The following is a 17,962-nucleotide window of genomic DNA, read 5'->3' as shown; positions in this document are numbered from 1 at the left end:
CCGTGTGCACATTGGCGTGCACATGAAAGATCCCTTGGTAGTTAGAATTCGATATAAGAGTAGGACATAGTGCCGCTGTCTGGGCAAAATTTCCCTCATAGCACACTGTATGGCATATGCCCGTCTTCCTTAGCCCAGTAGGACGTTCAACCCCATTCCATTTCATTTCATTTGTAAATCTGTGGGGAATAATTTTAAACGAAATTTCCCTTTAAAGTCACCTTTTCATCAATACATCATCATCGTATATATATCGGGCTCGTGGTGATCTGAGCTATTCGGCTTGCAAATCTGTTGAAGTGAAGAACCTACTCTGTTAAATACTATTTATTGCGCAACGATGTTTCTACAAATTGTCTTCGTAGCAGCCGTGGCCTGTAAGTTGTTTCAGTTCCATATTATTGTTCCTAATACTTATGCTTTAATTTCAATTTTCAGATTTTGACATGAATTTTTAATTTCATTTTCATTGGGCGGTAAAGATTTTATTCAAACTTTGAATTTTCAATCGTCAGTTAATTATGTACTTTAATTTCAATTTATTGACTTTGCCAGCATGGGATACTGTTTTCATTTAAAGGGACAATAACACTCTTGCTGGCTTGAAAGCTCCAGAAAATTTAAAATATCTCTATCTAAGTACTAGATGTTTAAGTGTCCTACCTGTTGTGTAAATTATCCATTACATCCTATTTTACTTGTCCAGAGGGTTCGAAAATATTTTTAAATCGAAGTTTCATTTGAAAAGGTTTACGTTAGACGTTTCAAACCATTAGGTTGAATTTTTCAAATTTTTTAAATAAGGTGTGTTAAGATGAAATTTGTATCATCAATTAATTGAAATATTCTAAAATAGTACAAATTGTTGACCAGCATAAAGATTGGGACATATTATTCAGTTACAACAAGAGTGGTATTGAGCCTTTAAGTGATATTGATTTCAGACGCTGGAAAACTATTTATACGTGCGATTTTAAATTTAATTTTTCTATTTATTTTTCAATTATCGCCTGGGATATCTTTAATTACCTATTTGCTACCGAAGCGAATAGGGTTACGCAAAATTTTGTACAAGACCTCGAGATGCTGTGGTCCTATGATACTTTCTCGAGATTCCAATTTAATGTTTTCAAGATGCCTTAATAATTTTCTAAGGATTCTCCCATTCTGTGTTAACGATCTTGAGAATTCAAATTAATATTCTCGGAGTCTTGCCATCCTGTGTAAATTGTCTTGAGAATTTCAGTATTTTTATACTCCCGATTTTTATACTCTGTTGATTTTCAGCAATGTAAGATTTTCTGTTACAGATATATATATTATCTTCCCAGAAAAGCGTGTGAAAACGATAAAGATTAGATTTAGCCAACAGCCAAGTTCTCCTTTCGCATAATCTTCTTTAGAGATGTGTAGGCGTATTTCCACACTTTGCTTGGCTATCATTCAAATCTGATATGAAGCATTTAGGCAATGAGAGGAGAATCCCGATTGATGAACGCTATAGAAGCTAGATTTACTTAAGGCATTGTTGCCACTAGAGAATGAACATTTTTGATTTGAAGTGTTCCCTGGCTTTCCGCTATGGTGGTATTCCTCTTTTCCCGTATACCTTGTAAACGCCCAGACTTTTTCAAGATTTGTTTTCAAAACCTGTCGCCATGCATTTGGGCCACGGGGGAATAAAGCCTATCGATTTTCATTTTCCCATGATTTTCCGTTCTCGATCTATAGCTATTCCAGTGCTCTCATACACATTATATTCAACAGACCATAGAAAGGTATAACGCATTTGACTGCAAAACTCAACGCAGTCTGACTTTCGCTGTATCCAAAAAAGCTGTAATTCAAAATCGGCGGGTCAAGTCCCTAATAACTTTATTTTTTTGTCCCCCGCCTTTCGAAGAAAGCAAGGGACAATTAAAAGGCGGTGGCTGTTATTCTCCCAAAATCGACGAATGGCGAACGCCAAAAAAAAAGGAATAATACGACCCGATGATCGAGATTTCTTTATTTCTTTATTTTCATTCTGCGCTAAAATTTGAATTGTCGGAGAATTTATAACGAATAGAATAAATGCTGATAATACGAGAAGGCTTCTTTTTTAAATGCCATTTATTACAGACGTGTCTTCTATTCAATTAATTCATTAAATATTCGCATATCAGTGTTAATAAATGTACGCTAATGAAATACTAATTATTATTTACTATTCTGGGCTAAAAATAGCAGAAAACCACCGAGATCAATTTAATTATCTAGATATTTAATTTTGATACAACGATTGTAATAAATAAATACGTCATTTCTTTATTAGGCGAATTATCAATAGTATATGACGGAAATTAAAAACCTAAGAACAAAATTAACGCATTGCGACGAATGTGTTATATTCCGCGTGTTTTTGGGTTTTTTTCTGTCCATATATTATCCAAGTTAGGAGAAAACTCTGAAATTAAATTATCTTGACATCTAATTTTGGTCGAAAAATTGTAAATGTAGTTTTATTAAAAACGATAAACGAATATTTAATGAATGGCATTTAAAATAAATGCAGGGACGATGCACAGATTTTTGTCAAAAATTTGTATTTTTATAAAGGCTTCTAGAAACATTTTATGATTTTTATGATGTTTTTATCAAATTGTATTATATTTTTATGATGTTTTTATCACATTTCATGTCTTTCTATGTTTTTATCGTTATCAAATATTATCAGTAGCGGATCTAGAAGCTGCGAATAAGGGGGCCAGTTCCAAATCTAGGGCATCATGCACAACCCCACTCTACAATGAATGTCGACCAAATTCTGGCTATAACACTTTCTGAGCGCCCCGGTAGAAGATATCTCGTATTGCCTATATAATTGTTCGCCGATCGTTATCTTGTCGAAAAGCAGTTAGTTGACATAAATTTTATGCCATATTATGATTGTTATTGGTCATTGTCAATTCTCGTGAAAGAAATCAATATCAACACACTCTTATAGGAAAAGTTGAAAAATAAAAAAAACGACAGATTTTTGTTATATCAAAGGTGTATGCATCTATTGGTCAATTGGTCGAAAATCAAATCCCGACAATACTTTGGGCATTATTGACAAACTACCACAGGACCGTTTTGTCAAAATATCAACCATCGATAATTTTCTGTATAAAATCATTTAAAGGGCTCTATTCTTCGGAATCTGAAATGGGTCTAAAAGCACACATTAATGGAATGAAATGAAATGAAATGGGGTTTAACGTCCGACTGTTCTGCTCCTATACTGGGCTAATGAAGACGGACATACACCATACAGTGTGCTATGAGGGAAATTTTGCCCGGGCAGCGGCACTATCGCCTACTCTTATATCAAATTCCAACTGCCAAGGGATCTTTTACGTGCATTCCAATGTATACCATTCCAATGTATACACGGGACCTCGGTTTTTCGTCTCACCCGAAGGACTAGACAGCTGTCCTTGTCAGGCCCTCCGTCCTGCATCACTGACAAGGGGGAACCACGCCGGAAAATCTGGATGAACTTTCTAGGCCAATGCAGGGATCGAACACCCGACCTCCAGGCTAGCGAGCAAGCGTCTATCCCACTTAGCCACGTGATCCCCACACATTAATGTAATAAGGAATGTATATAAAGTGTTTTATATTCAATTTTTCAAATATTCATTGTAATTTCTAATAAATTAGTCTCGGTGAGATACACGAACAGTCCAATTTCAAGGAAAGTCTGTTACGTCTGCGTATTCCATTTTACACGTTTTTTAAATTATTATTCTGTTGTTTATCAATCAGCCATTACTAATAACTTACGTATTGCCTAATAGGATATGTTGTCGTTGTTGATGATAAATTGCACCCGAACCACAGCGTACACGACTCGTCTACTGATTTTAAATTGTCCATTGTGTCTTTAAATATTGGATATTAGGATCCCATATTTTCACTACAAAATACCAACATCAACATCGATTGAAATGGACCAATATTCAGTTCAAATTCGTATTTTTTATTTCTAGCATCATGGAAAATATTGAATTAGAGATTTAACTCCTTTAAAATTCGTAAATGTTTGCAGAATATGCATTATTATCTGTAACACATCTTTCCTTTTCGGTCAGATTTAGCAATATTGTGGGTGCTATTGACAAACGTTCTTGTCGGTGATTAGTAGGATAATTGCCGCATATGACTGACATGGTCCAGTGCAAACCAGGACAGGGGAATCCAGATTGGGCTTCAGCATATTATATATAATTTTTGCATAGCGTCGGACATTGGAATCGTTCCACGTTTTAGTTGGTTCTGTTTTCATTAAATAAATTATTTAGTTTCAGGCTGCCTTGTCAATGGTCAAATTAATCCGACTGGCTGTACTACCTATGATAACGCAGTGATGGCTTGCAATGCCCCTCTAAACCGAACTGGTGGTGCAATTTTAAATTACGCTGCGGTAGTCGGAGCTTTGACAACTGATATAACACCCTGGTGTGGGTAAGTATTTCAAGTCTGTAGGACTTGTTTACACTTTTTGACAAAATAAAAACAAAACTAGATAACAATGATATACGTCGACAGTCTTGTGCTATGTCTATCAATCTCTACCCTTAATACCAGTTAGATCACAATATTGAACTAATTTGTAGTTTTTCTACAAAGATTTCACTGAAGAAGCCGAAATCAAAATAACAAAATAAATGAAACGAAATAGGGTTTAACGTCCCACTTGTCTGCACCGATTGGGATAGTGAAGACGGGCATACGCCATGCAATGTCCAATGTCCAACACCGATATCGAACCCGATACCTTACTCACTGAGCCACCACGACTCACTTTTTGTTAGCAATATTCTGCACATAGCAATCAAATCGAGCCGGACGTTTTGTCAGTCATGCATAAACGGCACAATTTTTATCGAACCGTTAAGGCGTGGTTTCCACGTTCGACCGACAAGTAAAGTCGTTGAGTGGTGTGAGTAAACTGACGTCAACCTTGGTTCATATTGATCAGAACTGAAAAGATTCCTTGATGTTAACAATGGTCGTCCGAACAAAATCCTCCTGGCATTGTACATGTGACCATATGTTGGAGTTGAAAAGATAGCCAGTAAACTTCCCTGAATTGTGATTATCGTTTGTTGTATTTTTACAGAGAAAATAGAGCACTCTACAGAACTCTCATTATATGTGTTGTAAACGCATACCGTGCTTGTGGGAATGTGGACACAATGAAACTAGTAGCTGGCAGTGGTGAATATGCTGAGGCTTTTGATACAATATGCAACCAAATCAATGGTAAGTTTCCCTGTTTTTCTTATTGCAATAAATAAAGATGCACGTTCGTAAATTGTTGTCGCATTTGTCAGTCCATTCGCTATTTACTTTCCTTGTTTGCAAATTATTAATGACTGCAACTATTAAACAAAAAAACACAACACGGTTTATATGGAAATACAATCACTGGTTTATAGGCATAGCACGACGTTTCGACAAGTATTCTCTTATCGTTATCAAGCTCAAATGATAATTAGTTAAGTTCGTTCGTTCGTTTCTGGAGTTTTACGTCCACTTCCACCTAAGGTGATATCGTAAACAATATAATTAGTTAAACTAAAAGGTGATATTTATAGTAAATGTATCTATTATTACACCTTTCTTATTAATAGGGCTTCACAATTGTGTTTATTTTGTCTATATTACATTTATGTCTTTGTTACCACCTGATTATTGTTAACCCCTATCAATTAAACTATTATTTAAGTTTTAATTACCCTTTCATCAATTTAACTATTATCTTGTATTATAAAAGCATATGTCTATGGCTTCTTTTTTGTTTTACTATAAATATCACCTTTTTGTTTAACTAATTATCATTTGTGCTTGATAACGATAAGAGAATACTTGTCGAAACGTCGTGCTATGCCTATAAACCAGTGATTGTAGTTCCATATAAACTGTGTTGTGCTTTCAATGTGTTCAATCGCTAAATGTCACTCAAGGATTTTAAACTATTAAACAACCTATTTACATTTATAAAGTAGTCAGGGGTCATGTTTCATTGCCTAGAAACTTAATATTTAAAGAAGAATCGGTTCCAAAATAAATAGTGATAAATAGACCATATAATTGTAAGTAGTGTAGAGTATGTCAGTCTGAGGGAAATCTACTTAATTTGTTACTTGTCGTGTGAAGAAGTCAAGTTCCTATCAGGTAGCGAATCGAATCACGTAACCTATTGTTAACAGTTCCATTGTTAAAATTTTCTCACTTAGAACAGTCGGCGAACTTCAAAACAATGCTATCTTATCTTCTTCAGACTTCGATGTAGCATGTGTGGATGTCGCCAGTATAAACACATGTGCAGCACCTAAAGGAACTGCAGCGAACCTTACCATGCCAACACCCACAGCCAGCTTTGCTATGTTAAAGACTTATTACTGCGGGTAAGTATCTTTCTTATAAATACCAATCTTAATATCCAAACATAAAACTTACACGAGAATTAACAATAAATTTATGTATTAAGCGTCGTATTACGTTGTTGTTCCTCTGTGTTTTGAAACAGCAAAGCTTTGCAACCCTAGAAGTATTATCACCATCATGTACAATCAAGGGAATTGCATTCAAAACACCTTTTTGCAAATAAACAGTAGACATAGCCCATTCCTAAATAGTACATGTGTAACGAACATTGCATCTAACATTATATTAGGTTCTTGTCGAAATAAGACATTCACAATAAAATCTTAGCTAAACTTTGTTTCAGGGTTGCCAAATATTTCTTGGAGTGTATACCGTCCAATGCCGCATTGACTGGATGTACTGCGAAGCCGAGGACCAAAGATATATACTTTGCAGCGTTAGAAGAAATTAAACCTGATGAATGTGGAGCTATGTCTGTAGTTTATACATCTCTTCTACTGACTGTTTCTCTCCTTCTTAATTATATTCTCTAATTATATCTTGTAATATATAATACGTCCATCTCTTCTACTGGCTGTTTCTCTTCTTCCTTAATTATATTCTCTAATTATATCTTGTAATATTTAATACGTCCATCCATTCCGTGACTTTTTCTATTCTTACATTCTATAATTATATATTGTAAAATTTAATAAGTCCATCTCTTCTACTGACTATTGTTTTTTCTTACATTCTCTAAGTATATTTTGTAATTATGTAATACGCGGATCTAGTCTAGGGACTGTTTATATACTCTAATTCTATCTTGTAAAATGTACATACGTTCATCTCTTCCAGTGAATGTTTCCTTTCCTATATTCCCCAATGCTATCTTGTGATATGTAATACGTTAATTAGCCATTGACTGTTTCTATTCCTACTCTTCTGTTTCTCCCTTTGATCTTCTTGCTTATACTGTCTATACTTATATTTTAAATAATATAATGTCACTGGGTATTTCTATTCTCTATGAAGCTGGCATGATCAAAGAGTAGATGATGTTCATCTGAACGGAATAACTCTTTTAAGACTGCGCAGTTTATTTTTCTTAGATTGGTGGACATTTGATTGGTTTTTTTTTATTTAAAACGTGTTTATTTCTAATAATTTTACGCATGTGTTAACTATTTTTGTATTGTAATTTATGATGACAAAATATATTTTTGGCCTTAAGGTCGGTGATCATGTTCTGGTACATTTTAAAAATTAAATTGTAGAAATAAATTTGTCTATTTTCTTATAATTGTGATAGTAGTTTTCCTTCGTATTGTAATTTGCATGTATGGGGCTGTTATTCTCTGGGTAACTTAACATCTCCAAAGTATTGTCTTTTCACGTTATCTTGAGCTTTTGTCAACAAGCCTTGAAGGGAAGTTAGCGCAGGAATCCACTGATTAAGATACAAACATAAGTACAGCTTATTAAATAATTATACTAGATTATATTGGATGTCTATAACCATGTAAATCCAAAACTGCTAAATACTTTTAGAAGCTATTCTCGGTCCGAAATAGATCCATATTGATGACTACATCCACACACACACACACAATAAGAGAGAGGGGTACTTGTCTTTGATTTTAAAATTGGGAGTTATCTCCCTTGTGTTGGTTGCCAATACACTGTTAGCCGGTTATCATTTACTCGTGTGTATCTAGCACTATTGTTTCCACATTCGTTTAAAATCAAATCTTTCTTTAAAACTTCGTTGAAATCATTTAAAATGACCCCAAATCATCTAATTAGTACTTTTGTCCAATTTAAAGCTGACCATTCAATTTTGATGATGAGTATTCAATTTGCAACTGTTTAATTTCTCAATCACTGTTAAAATATTGATTATTAATGTATAATGATTACTTTTGGAAGTGGGAAGCGGCACTATGACCCACTCTTATATTACGAATTCTAACTACCAAGGGACCTTTCATGTGCACGCCGATGTGCACACAGGACCTCGGGTTTTCGTCTCGTCCCAATGACGAGACAGCTGTCCTTGTTAGACCCTCCGTCCTGTACCAGAAACCACGTCGGAAAATCCCGATGAGCTTTCTCGGCCAATGCAGGGATCGAACACCAGCGTCTCATCCACTTACCCACCGTGGTTCCTGAATAACCCATGTAAGTATTAGAAAAAGGCTTCAACGAAATAGGGGGTGGATGGCTGAATGGTTAGCGTGCGCGCGCTGTATCATAAAGTCTGTCATTGAGTCGACTGGTGTGGTTTCGAATCCCCGGTCGTACGTAACAAGGAGTAGGGTCGTCTGTCCAACCTCGTGGGTTTTCTCCGGGTACTCCCACTGCTAAAGACCCCTTTGCACAAGCGAATTTTTGAAATAAAATTAAACCATATGTTAGTCCCGAAATGACCTAGTTTGTGTCGAGTGGACGTTAAACCCCATTTCTTTCTCTCTCTCTCTCTTTCAACGAAATAATATAAATGTGCCTTTATAATATTTCCATCAATCGTATCCCATTTGTGGCTCGTAGAAGAACATGTGATCCAAAATTAATAATTTAGATAACATTTCAGGCCTAAAGAAAGACCTGCAATTGGCAGATTTAGCTCTTGCAAAATGTATGTTTAAATATTGTGAATCAAGCGATATATATCGACTGTAGAATATGTTATTTGGGGATAAATCGCCATTCGATTAGTATAAGATTCGTTATATATTCTGTACTATCTGAACAACATATCAATATCCCTTGTAGCTACAGACAGCATTGTCCGCTTTTTTATTGATATGTATATGAATGATGTCTAATATACGACGTAGCTATTAACAAGAAATCAGCCATAATATTTACTCAATAATTCAGAATTATATATAGACCTACGTGATTTGGCACATTTTAAATAGGTCTCGCATAGCATTATTTTCTAGTCTAAAGACCCTTTCTTAAACTTTAATCGACTCGCACCTAAGCATATTCACTGGCCTTTGATAAAACGACATGTTGCCTAGCTGGCCGATCTCTATGTGCACCTCAAAGGGTGTTACCGGTCTAACGTTGATCCCAGACTTTTCTTGTCTCTGGTCCAAAAATTAAATCACGTAGCTATGTATTTTTAATTTTGAAAAAAGTAATTCAAATTTATATTTTTAATTTTCGATTTTGTAAAATAATTTTCAATTTTGTACAATAATTTTCAATTTTGTACAATAATTTTCAATTTTGTACAATAATTTTCAATTTTGTACAATAATTTTCAATTTTGTACAATAATTTTCAATTTTTATTTTCAATTTTGTAAAATAATTTCTAATTTTGTAAAATAATTTCTAACTTTGTAAAATAATTTTTGATTTTGTAAAATAATTTCTAATTTTGTAAAATAATTTCTAATTTTGTAAATTTGTTTTCAGAACCATCAGACCGCCCCGGTTCACTTACATCTTGTCCAACCTCGTGGGTTTTCTCCAGGTCCTCCGGTTTCCTCCCACTGCAAAAGACTCCTACGCGCAAGCGAATTATTGAAATAAAATTAAACCGTAAGTTAGTCCCGAAATGACCTAGTTTGTGTCAAGTGGACGTTAAACCCCATTTTTCTCTCTCTCTCACTTACTGGTAGTAGTTGCGATGGGACAAAAAATTGAGGTCTCGTGTACACATTGGAGTGCACGTCAAAGATCTCTTCGCAGTTGGAATTCGATATAAGTTTAGGCCGTAGCGTCGCTGTCGGGATAAAATTTCCTTCATAGTACACTGTACGGCATATGTCCGTTTTCATTAGTCCAGTCGAAGCAGAACAATAGGACGTTAAACCACACTTCATTTCCCTGTCGCCATGGGACCCACGGTGGCTATGCGAGTAAGACACTGTCGGCCGAGAATGGTCATCGGTATTTTCAGGCAAGGTTTCCCCTAACAAAGACAGCTGTTGAGTCGTTCGGATGCGATGAAAACTCGAAAGCCCACAAGAGTAGACCGTATCGCCGCTGCCCGGGCAAAATTTCCCCTCATAGCACACTGTATGGCGTATGCCCGTCTTCATTAGCTCAGTCGCAGCAGAACAATAGGACGTCAAACCTCATTTCATTTCATTTTATTTTATTCAGTGGTCCCATTTCGTTGATAACAGACGCTTGTCTATACATGTATTCGGCCTACCTCGTCTATTTTAATACTTTTATTTGACCTCGGCTTCACACCGTCCAAACGCACTGCCTTTAAAGAAAATTGCGACTAACACGCCTTTTTAAGAACTGTTTTTGTTAAGCGACACGTGTTTATAATCAGTGAACCTACGACCGTACCACAACCTCAGGCGTATAGCGGAGAGGCACATCAAGCTACGCCGTACAGGCGAGCAACATGACACGATGATGATCAAGGAATCAGTCGAGGTTTGCCGAATGGTACTCGAGAAAAACAAAATTATCAATTATTTTACAAAATGGAAATTAAAATATAAAATTAAAAATTAATTTACAAAATTAAAAATATATTTACAAAATTAAAAATTAATTTACAAAATTAAAAATTCATTTACAAAATTAAAAATTAATTTACAAAATTAAAAATTCATTTACAACAAAAATTAATTTACAACTTTAAAAATTAATTTACAACATTAAAAATTAATTTACAAAATTAAAAATAGAATTTAGAAATTATTTTTCAAAATAAAAAATTAAAAATAGAAATATGAAATCGAAAAACAAAACGTCTTTCGTATTTGAGCTTCCGTAGCTATGTGCTAATTCTCGTGGTTTTTTTTGTTATATATTTCATCCACAAAATTACATATTAGAGAGAGATTTACTTTTGTTTCGGAAATTCAGAGATTCCATTTTATTTTCCCCTGAACCATAGCTATTTAATAACCCGAAGTTATGAAAGTTCACTAACCAAGGAGAAGGGATATCGATGAAAGAACTAGACGGCTTTAAGGATTTCATTATTGTGTTGAAATTGTCAACGTGAATTAAGAGAAAACAAAAACTGTACAAATGTTTCCTTTACAAAGCGTTAGTTGATTTATGCATATATCTATGCATTACTTCGTAAATAGATCATTACTAAGACCTATACGTATACAATTGTAATGAAGCTTTTTGGAAAAGTAGTTCATTTTTTTGTGGAAAATTACAAACATGGCGTATACATGTACTTGTGTTCAAGGTCGTATACATGTATTTGTAAACCGGTTTTGTGTGAATAATAAGGTTTAAAGTATTCTATTTCCAACACTCCGCCCATCGCCTTTCGCAATACTATACATGTATATGCTATAGGGATTAAAACCGATGACGTCTTTTATACGTCTATCTTGCTGTGGCCATTTGTGACTACGATAGACGCCACGGTTTGAATATTCTTTTCAGATTTGGTGTGAATCATTGAGGTCATAAGAGAACAAACCCTACCCATTGTCAGCGCTCCGTGGCCTTTTGTGCGTACCCGAGAACCCTGTGAACGCGATAGACGCGACAGTTTTGACGGATAATTTCAAACGTTTATAAATTGAACTCATCCACGCTCTTCGGGTCCTTAACAACATTGTTAGGTTTTATCTGAATCGGACAAAAATTGTGACCTCTGAAGAGTCCAATAGAGGGACCACAAACTTCGTACATATTTCACATTGTGCGTAAAATTATAAAGTGCCATCTAAATCGGCAAACCAATCGTGGTTTCATGGAATATTATGTATCACATGCCTTGCCAATGGAAGGTCAATTTTAACGAGACGTAGCAGTCTGATTGCCCCTAAAATCTAACTTATCGAAATCAAAGCCAAATAAAAAAATTCACACCAAATTTTCGCCCAATTAGGGGCAATGTTGATAAACATATATTTTATCTTAAATCAAAGTTAAATAAAAAAAAACGGAACACTTAATTATAATAGGGGTAAAAATCCGGTCAATTACGGTCCGATATGTGTCAAACCGAATCGATCCGAAATCATCGGGATTTAAAGTTACAATTTCATATTTTTTTTAAGAAAGTCAAAACATAATTATTTCTATGTCTTTTGCTCAATATTTTGTCAACTCACTATTATACGATCATAGGTGTCATTCTCACACTTAAAACTCATTTACACCTATAAAAAAAATATGAAGAGCCTCGGGGAAGCACGATTTAAGTCACTTTTTCAACGAACCCCAGTTAATGACGCCATCTGGTAGCAAATTCAATAAGCTTTCTGTTTAACAATCTATTTCAGGTAAAAACGAACCAAGGCCCTTCTGAAATGGTCTCCCGGACAAATACGTCCACCGTACCCTTTATTTGACCTTAATTTGGCTGAAAAAGTGGAAGTCAGTTGTTGTACTGGTAATTATGATTCGTATTGAACATCATTTTGAAGATGCAATTAAAGCCGCTCGTTGTTCTGTTCGCGTCAAGCATTCTCGTCCAAAAGTCTGTTTTGCCTTTTTTTGCGAAAGACAAAAAATGGACTTAGATCGTTTTTCCCCTGGACTCTTCATATAGTAATTTAGTCTCCCTCAAAGGGGAGTAAATGTGTAAATTATGGTCTATCAAACGCGGCGCAAATGGTGGTGCGTCGCTTTTCGAAGGGCGACAGGGGGTTTGGATGGCCGAAAGGTTAGCGCGTGCGCGCTGTATCATAAGGTCTTCCATTGGGTCAACTGGTGTGATTTCGACTCCCCGGTTGTACGTGGTAAGGAGTGGGGCCGCCTGTCCAACGTCGTGGGTTTTCTCCGGGTCCTTTGGTTTCCCCCCACTGTGAAAGATCCCCACGCGCAAGCGGATTATTGAAATAGAATTGAACCATATGTTAGTCCCTAAATGACCTAGTTTGTATCGAGTGGACGTTAAACCCCATTTCTCCCTCTCTCTAGTTTAGTTTAAACATATTTTATTGCATCAGTAAAAATAATTAATGATACAATTGGATTAGACAAAAGTTATTAAAACTTACAAATGTCCTTTCCATATTCAGAAATTGTATAAATATATTAGTGCAGTTTACTTGGAGAATTGTGAAATGTAACAAATATAGATCTAATATACATAATAAATAACAGACAAATAAACAAACAGTAATGAACAAGGCGCAAATGAACATAGCTTACAAACAGCATTTAAAACGTTTAGTTTCTTTTATATATGAATACACCTTTTTGAATAATTAGTTGTTTTGGTGGTTTGATAAATTGCTGACGGCCCACAATAGGGCGACGTGTTAAAACACGAAATAAAATGAAATAAGGTTTAATTTGCTATTTTGTTCTGTACTAACTGGTCTTATACATTGAAAACAGGCAATTCACGTCGGTATTCACACTACACATTAGACGCCAAGTAATATTCTGATATCTGCTCTTTCGCAATGAACTTCAATGGAAAAAGGATAGTACCCGACCTAGTCCTATATTTACAAAACAGGTATTGTGTTGGCGACAGGTTAGACGCATGTCTTAATCGTTTAATATTATTAGTATTTGCTTTGCATATGTGTTTCTTGTCGTATATATTATTCTCAGATTGCAACCGTTATCTATAATATTTTATAGATAATACTGTAAGGTATCAACACAACAAGTAAGTGCAGCATGTATATTTTAAAAATGGAAAAAATCCCCCCCCCCAAACAAAAACCCCCAACAAAACAAACTTCTATGCAATAAAAGATAAATTAACAAAAATACAATTTCGAATGCAACTATCTACCATTACGGGTCTATGTGTACGAAAACATAAAGGGCAACAAGGAACATATGCCGACCAATAGCTACAACGTATAAGGGACAACGTACATGTATAGTCATTCGAATGGGACGGAACACCGAGGTCCATTGGTACATGTAGTTGTAATCTGATATAACAGTAAGCCAAAGCGTTGCTATCCGGGCAAACTTCCCCCCATAGCATTAACAAGAATACAATTTCGAATGCAACTATCTACAATAACGGCTCTATGTGTACGAGAACAAACACCACAAAAAGGAACATATGCCGACCAATAGCTACGTCGTCCTAATAGTGAATAAATGTTAATCGGTTGAAGAAGCTGCGGTGGTTCATTGGGTAAGACGTTGGCTCGATAACATGGAGGTCCTTGTGTTTGAACCCGGGTTTAGCCGATAAACTTCGTCGAGATATTCCGGGGTGGTGCACACCGAGGGCCTTGAAAGGGATAACGACGTATAGTCATTCGGGTGGGACGAAAATCGAGGTCCATTGGTAGTTGTAATCCGATATAAGAGCAGGACGAGCGCTGCTGTACGGGCAAACCTTTCTCATTGCATACTCTTTGGCGTATATCCGTATTCATTAGCCCACTCGGAGCAGTACGTTAAACCCCATTTAGTCTGGAGGCTCAGCGCGGTGTAATGTCCATCAAATGGGCACAAAACCAGAACCAACTTTTGTAGAGTAAAATTTTGCGTAGAATACGATGCCGAGTGGTAATCAGTCCGCCGTTGGGGCGTTTTCGAGATATTCGGGGTCAAAGGTCAAATGGGTTCATTTGCACTGAAAGTGAATGCGCGGTCATTCCTGTATCATGAAAATAAGCTGAAAATGATCGAAAGTAATTACACTTTCAATAAAAATGTAAACTTGCTAAATTCAATTTGTTCTTTGTGACCACAGAGGTCAAAAGGTCACATTTTCCGTTTTAGCACTAGGAAGATTTGAAGTAACAAATGTCAGCGTAAAATATAAAAACTAAAGCGAAACCTGTTCTAATTAATAATAGGAACATTTAAAATTTATCTTTAGGTGGTCTTAGCACCTAACTTTTACTTTGGAACGCCGAAAATGATCTTGCATAACAGAACCGAAACGCTTCGGAGCCTGTTTCAAAAATACGTAAAAACTGTTAAAATCAAAACCTCTCCGAATTATTTTAACAATGAAGGCTATTCATAATGATACTAGTTGTCTGAAAAAAACAATTGAACAGTTCCATGGCTGGACTCCAGTCTGCAGGCCGCGTCACAAATCCTGCCCAAATTTTCCCCGATAACATTTACCAATATGACATATATATCCCGTGAACTACTATGTACAATGCATTCGTCGGTTTTATCTGCGTCCATGTTCCGGCGAAATTCATAAAAACTCATGAAAAATTTGCAAACTTTTAATCTCGTCGTCAGATACGTGTTTTCCTGTCACAGATTAACGTAGGTTTTCCTAGACTATTATTCTCGGAAATCCACGCGGCCTGCAAGCTTGAGTCCAACACTGAAACTATTCAATTTTGTTTCAGATAACTAGTATCATTCTGTATAACAATCGTTGTGAAAATAAATCGGAGAGATTTCGATTTGACAGTTTTTACGTATTTTTGAAACAGGTTTCAAAGTGTTTTGGTTCTGTTATGCAAGATCATTTTCGACGTTCCAAAGTAAAAGTTCGGTGCTAAGACCACCTAAAGATAAATTTTAAATGTTCCTATTATTAATTAGAACAGGTTTCGCTTTAGTTTTTATATTTTACGTTGACATTTTATTGCTTTAAATCTTCCTAGTGCAAAAACGGTAAATTTCACCTTTTGGCCTCCAGGGTCACTAAGACCAAAGGTGAATTTAGCAAGTTTACATTTTTATTGAAAGTGTGATTACTTTCGATCATTTTCAGCTTCTTTTCATATTATTATTATTATTTTTATTATGGATTTATATAGCGCCACTTCCACAATACTGTGCTCCAGTGCGCTTTACAATATAGATATAAAAGCAAATATGAAAATAGAAACAAAACAACATAAATACAAAAAGGATATACAGGTAAGGTACAACATGCAATAGGAAAGACACATACATTTAAAATTCTTAAAACATCATCATGTAGACATGTGTAAAAAATATAAAAGAATATTAAAATAAAAGTAAGATAATTAGTAAAACACAGGAAAGATAAAAAATAAAAAAAAAACAAAAAAAAAACTATCACAGCTATAATTTATATTGTAACATCGTTTGGTGTAAATACAATGAAATTATTGAAATGCTTCATTAAAAAGATGCGTTTTGAGACGTGTTTTAAATGTAGACAAGGACGGTGAATTACGAACACTCAGGGGTAAACTGCTCCATAAGTAAGGACCCTGGAAGGCAAACGATCGTTCACCATAGCTCACAAGTCGAACAGGTCTTTTAAGTAAGAGATTACCAGAGGATGACCGCAAAGTACGACTAGGAGAATATAATTCTAATAGGTTGCACAAATAAGAAGGTGTCATGTGATTAAGACATTTATAAGTTAATAAAAGTATTTTAAAACGGATTCTAAAACGAACAGGGAGCCAGTGTAAATTGTATAAAACAGGAGTAATGTGGTCATTAAAATTGGTTCTACTTATGAGTCTGGCAGAACTATTCTGCACCTTTTGGAGTTGATCTATCAATCTGTTGGGAAGGCCATTTAATAGAGAATTACAGTTATCAAGTCTAAAAGTGACCATAGAATGAATTAAAATCTTTGAAGCTTCCTCCGAAATATTTTTACGAATACGACTGATGTTTCTGATGTGGAAATAACATGATTTACAAATATTATTAACTTGTTGTTCCATGGACATCTTAAAATCAAATACGACAACTATATTGCGCGCAGAAAGAGAAGGAGACACATTATATTCAGCTATTCTAATTTCCTTATTGAACGAATCATTAAGTTTTGATAGCAGACTATCGGATCCCAAAAGCAAATACTCGGTTTTGTCAGCGTTCAGTTTCAGAAAGTTAGTGGACATCCATGTATATGAATTTCCCCTATACATAATTCGACCTGGGCCTTGGTAATAGCTGCACCAGTTGACGGTTTAAATGATAAGTATAACTGTGTGTCGTCAGCGTAGAGATGGAATTCAACATAATACAAGAATGATTGCGCATTCACTTTCAGTGCAAATGAACCCATTTGACCTTTGACTCCGAATATCTCGAAAACGCCCCAACGGCGGACTGATTACCACTCGGCATCGTATTCTACACAAAATTTCACTCTAGAAAAGTTAGGTCTGGTTTTGTGCCCATTTAATGGACACCCCCCCCCCCCCCCCGTGCTGAGCCTCCGGTCTAATTTCATTTGTCACTGTCGAGAATAGGTCTACCTAACTTCTTAAATAAGCCTACCTAACTTCTTAAATAAGCCTACCTAACTTTTAGAAATAAAATTGGCGAAAGGAGTGACAGTAACACATCTATTTAAAAAGTTAGGTAGACCTATTCTCGACACGACGTAAAGTATAGTATGGGAGAACGGGGCAGGTTCGGCCTCGGGGCCATGTGTCAAATTGAAATTGTACATATTACAACCCTTACACACCATATCGAATGAAAACTTTTTTATTTTGTTACCTTTTTGCCATTTTCCGAGTTTTCCGAGTTTTGTATTTTCGTATAGGCCAAAATACAAAACTCGGAAAACTCGGAAATTTAATTATAACTGCCATATTGCAGTATTTTGGTTAAAATCTAACTGAAAAGGTTATAGATCATGTCCAACTTATTAAATAGATGTGTTACTGTCACTCCTTTCGCCAATTTTATTTCTAAAAGTTAGGTAG

General features: G+C 35.5%; 1 long non-coding RNA gene across 1 annotated transcript; it reads left to right on the top strand.

The window, feature by feature from the left end:
- The first annotated feature begins 286 nt into the window (after positions 1-286).
- LOC130012164 (uncharacterized) lies at positions 287-7,645 on the top strand. The gene is made up of 5 exons (XR_008787521.1): positions 287-377; positions 4,329-4,491; positions 5,150-5,292; positions 6,314-6,440; positions 6,764-7,645. It is a non-coding gene; the product is annotated as an uncharacterized LOC130012164 (long non-coding RNA).
- The last annotated feature ends 10,317 nt before the right edge of the window (positions 7,646-17,962 follow it).

This window comes from Patella vulgata, chromosome 3, assembly GCF_932274485.2.
Source record: "Patella vulgata chromosome 3, xgPatVulg1.2, whole genome shotgun sequence".
In the NCBI taxonomy this organism is placed as follows: domain Eukaryota; kingdom Metazoa; phylum Mollusca; class Gastropoda; family Patellidae; genus Patella; species Patella vulgata.
This window is presented reverse-complemented; position numbering and strand designations above follow the sequence as displayed.